The 4,544-nt window shown below is 34.4% G+C and overlaps 1 pseudogene; it reads left to right on the forward strand.

Moving 5' to 3' along the window:
* Positions 1-3,669: 3,669 nt before the first annotated feature.
* Positions 3,670-4,236, forward strand: LOC107145186 (annotated as a pseudogene).
* The last annotated feature ends 308 nt before the right edge of the window (positions 4,237-4,544 follow it).

The following is a 4,544-nucleotide window of genomic DNA, read 5'->3' on the forward strand; positions in this document are numbered from 1 at the left end:
CCATTATTGTACAGTAGTTGTAATTAGATATCATCAATTAGAAACTCCAGGGCTTATATCAGATAAAATTACTTGGAAGTGTCCATTTTAGAACATACTTATGTGCAACTATTTAATGGAAGCATATGAAACTTTAGCAGAGTAATATATGCATTAAACAAGGTCCAAATTACTGAATAGCCAAGAAAGAGTTACATAAAAAAACTACTTTTGACACCAAATAAAAAAGAAATCATGTTTTAGTAACAGCCTGATTCTTATGACTGGGTCTTCATTGCTAAAATGACTTTGGCATGGGGCTGGGGATGTGGCTCAAGTGGTAGCACGCTCGTCTGGCATGCGTGCGGCCCGGGTTCGATCCTCAGCACCACATACCAACAAAGATGTTGTGTCTGCCAATAACTAAAAAAATAAATAAATAAATAAATATGTTTAAAAAAAAAAATGACTTTGGCATGTAGATAGAAGTTTAAAATGTCATTATCTTCTAAAATCATAGAGTTAATTATGGTATACAAGTTATTATATTAGGCTATCTGTATTTTGTGACCTGCTGTGCCACATTTAATAATGATTTTTAGTGATGATATAATATACAGGGCCTAATAAAATTCTGCTGCTTTTCCTTGGAATTTGGAAGTTGTGTTTCTATCACTGCTAATTTACAAACACCGCAGGGTTGGACCGATGCAGTTTATCCTTGGTAAGGTACAGCAGAGCCAACCACTTCATCGTAGTTGGAAAATTTACAGGCCTTTTATCCAAGTTTATCTGGGGAAGACCATTAGTTCGGCTAACCATGGGATGTTATGTAAAAGGGGATTAACCTTGGAATGGTATAGCAATGGCAGAGAATGTTTGCAGAGGACAGTAATGTAATTACATATTGGGAGTGCCCTATGGATATGGTTTTCAGTTTAAACAAATCTATAGACTTGGCTGCTTTGATTATATTTAGATATATTAAAAAGATAAATAATTATTTGCAAGCTCAAATATGTTCAGGAATGTTATAAGGATTCTAGTCTACAAATCATATTATGTTGCCATTTCCTTAAAATGTAAGTGAGAAGGACATGAATAGTTACCAACACTCTTCCAGTGAGCAGATTCCTTGGTAGGGAACTGACTTCTAATCTTATAACTCCATGAATCATCTCTCAGCAACAGTGATTGAATCAATTTGTTTATCTGATAGAGATCTTACAGCCAATGGAAATGTCCTACTTCCTTTAGTAAGTGATCTACTTTCTTAGAGTAGCACATCAGAAAGCTTTTAGTAGTCTATAAATGTTCACCGTCTTCCTTCTCTCACTGCTCCAATCCACATACTTTTATACATATGGTGTGAAACTTACTGCACTAAATATTAGGATTTCAAAATCCTACATCATTTCACATACTAGTTCTTTTTTGTTGTTTTTTTATATACATGACAATAGAATGTATTTTGATATGTCATAGATATATGGAATATAGTATTTTAATTAGAAAACCATTCTTTTGGTTATATATGATGTGGAGTTTCACTGGTGTTATATTCCTATATTAACATAGGAAAGTTATGTACAATTAATAGTACTGTCTTTCCTATTCTCATCCCTGCCTCCTTTCCCCTCATTTCTCTTTGTCTAATCCACTGAACTGCTATTCTTCCCCTCTGCAACTCCATGTTGTGTGTAAGCATCCATATATTAGAGAGACTCTTTGACATTTTTTTTTTAGGATTGATTTATTTCACTTAGCATAAATCTATCCATTTGCTGGCAAAAGTCACACTAGTTCTTTATTGAGGATGTGGGTAGACCTTTATACCTAGAAAGGTATTTGAGGGCAGAATTTCTCATCAATTACTACTATCCTAAGTATTTGACAGAAACATTAGCTATTTGATTGTGTCCTGGTTTTTTGAGACCATAAGAAAAGCAAAGATACTATGAATAAGTACACTTAGAAATTTCTATCAATTTTAAGATGAAGTGGGGTTAAGGTCATAGTGAACATTATCTCTGTTGTTGCTTTTATGGTGAGAACTTACACATACACAAAACTTAATTGGTCTTTATTTTAAAATATAGATTAGTCAGGTGATTTATATTTTTTTGTTTCATAGCTACCTCCCTATTAGTCATGCATTTAAATAAACTCCTCAAAGTTGAAAAGGTAGTGTTTTGTTGTTGTTGTTGTTTACTATTTCAATAGTACCTCTTTAAAAAAATCCACCTTGATCTATGATAAGAATATTAAAGGTAATAATTTGTTGAAGAAAATCAAAATGACAAGCTGAGAGAAAAAAATGTAGACATTTGGTTCAGTTAGAAATTGAAAATTTGTCGTAAGTTGTAACAAAACACATTAGGAATAAGATCATTTTGCTGCACAGCCTTCCTGAGTCTGCTTCAAAGCAAAGCGTAACACAACACCAACTTAATTCTATTCAGATCTGAGGGTATAAGAAGGTGCTTAGTGATGTATACCTTCTTTAATTCAAAATGAAGTTTAAGTAACTGAGAAGTCAAAAACGCATTGAGGAGCAGTGAAGTGGAGGATTTCCAAGTTTTATAAAAATACACATTCAACAGTAGCTGTTTAGAGAATGACTAGCAATGCAATCTGTGACAATTCCTTGCAACTATAAACTTAGATATAATAGTTTCAAATAAGCAAGTAATAAATCTGCCTCATGTATTTATTTTTATTTTTCTTAGGTTATTTTGTCACATTAAAGTTCCTTTCTCTAAGTTTAACAGAAGAATTTAACATTGTAATCTTATTTATTCTGAAGTGAAGAGACAACTATATTTACTATAAAGGACAAGAAAATTAGTTTTAAAACTTACCAGAAAAATTTAACTCGTGTTACAGACTAATCTCAGTACAAAATTGATGTAAATCAGTAATTTAATTAAAAGATATTCTTATTTAGCTGTGGATAATGTAATTTTTCATTTTCAAAATAAATACTTAAATTATCATACCATAAGTTAGATCCCTATATAATGGGAAAAAGAATACCAAGTTTGAAAATTTTTTAAAAAATATTGTTTCTTAGTTGTAGTTGGACACAATATCTTTATTTTTATTTGTTTTTATTTTTATATGGTGCTGAGGAGAGAACCAGTGCCTTGCATGTGCTAGGCAAGTGCTCTACCACTGAGCTACAGCCTCAGCTCCTGAAAATTATTTTTGTGTAGCGCTCACAAGTGAAGTCATTGCACATTTCATAAGACCACAATGTAAATACTACTGTAACTTCTAGTAGCACAGATTTTTTTACTGTAAAGATGAAATCATACATGATATATTATTTTAATCTGGCATCTTTTACTTCAAACTGTGAGACTCATATTTTCCAGTAACTAAGTACTTTATTCACATTTTATCAAGTTAAGTGTTTAATATTATTATCAAAAGTTTATTTTATTACAGGATTCTGTGTTTGTGACTACTGTCTCAAATAGGGAATCGGGGTCTCAAAAGCTCTGTTGAAATACTTGAAAGTAGATGACTACAATACACATGGACAGCAATTGCAATGAACAATCATTATCCTAAGAAATAGTGTAGAGTGAGCAGTGAAAAAGTTTGGGGAAGAAGAGCTTTGCATCACATTTTGTTTATAATGAGGCAGGAGTTCTTTCTTTGACTGCCATAGCCCCAGCCATAAGTATGCCCAGACTTCTGAAGAGGCTGGCCTCCAGTGTCCTGTGCTGTGGCCAAAAGAAGGTTTACTTAGAACCCAATGGGAGATCAATGAAATCGCCAATGCCAATTCTCATCAGCAGATCCAGAAACTGATCAAAGATGGACTGATCATCCTCAGATTGTGACTGTCCATTGCCGGGCTCCATGCAGGAAAAATATCTTGGCTCGCGGGAAGGGGAGGCATAGGGGCACAGGTCAGAGAAAGGATACAGCTAATGCTCCAATGCCCTAGAAGTTAATGTGGATGAGGAGGATGCCAATTCTGCAGAGGCTGCTGAGGATATTGTGTGAATCTAAGAAGACCCATGCATGTTCCACAGCCTCTAACTGAAGGTAAAGGGGAATGTGTTCAAGAATAGCAAATCCTCTTGGAACACATCCACAGATGAAGGCAGATGAGGCCTGCAAGAAGCTCCTGAGTTCTGGAGGTCTAAGACCAAGAAGGCATGCAAGCACCCTGAGGAGCACCTCCAGGCCGAGAAGAAAAAGATCATCAAGACTCTGTCCCAGGAGTAAGAGACCAAGAAATAAAGCTCCCCTCTTGTGTTGGTACATAGTAGCCTCAGTGATTACATAGATCAGTCCTTGAAATAAAAACAAGCTTTATCTTATTTTTTTCTTTTCCTTTTTCTTTTTTTATTTTTTTCTTTATATATGACAGCGGAATGCATTACAATTCTTATTACACATGTTGAGCACAATTTTTCATGTCTCTGGTTGTATGCATAGTATATTCACACCAATTCATGTCTTCATACCTGTACTTTGGATAATAATGAAAATCACATTCCACCATCATTTCTAATCCCACACCCCCTCCCTTCCCCTCCAACCCCTCT

This window comes from Marmota marmota, unplaced genomic scaffold, assembly GCF_001458135.2.
Source record: "Marmota marmota marmota unplaced genomic scaffold, marMar, whole genome shotgun sequence".
NCBI classification, from domain to species: domain Eukaryota; kingdom Metazoa; phylum Chordata; class Mammalia; order Rodentia; family Sciuridae; genus Marmota; species Marmota marmota.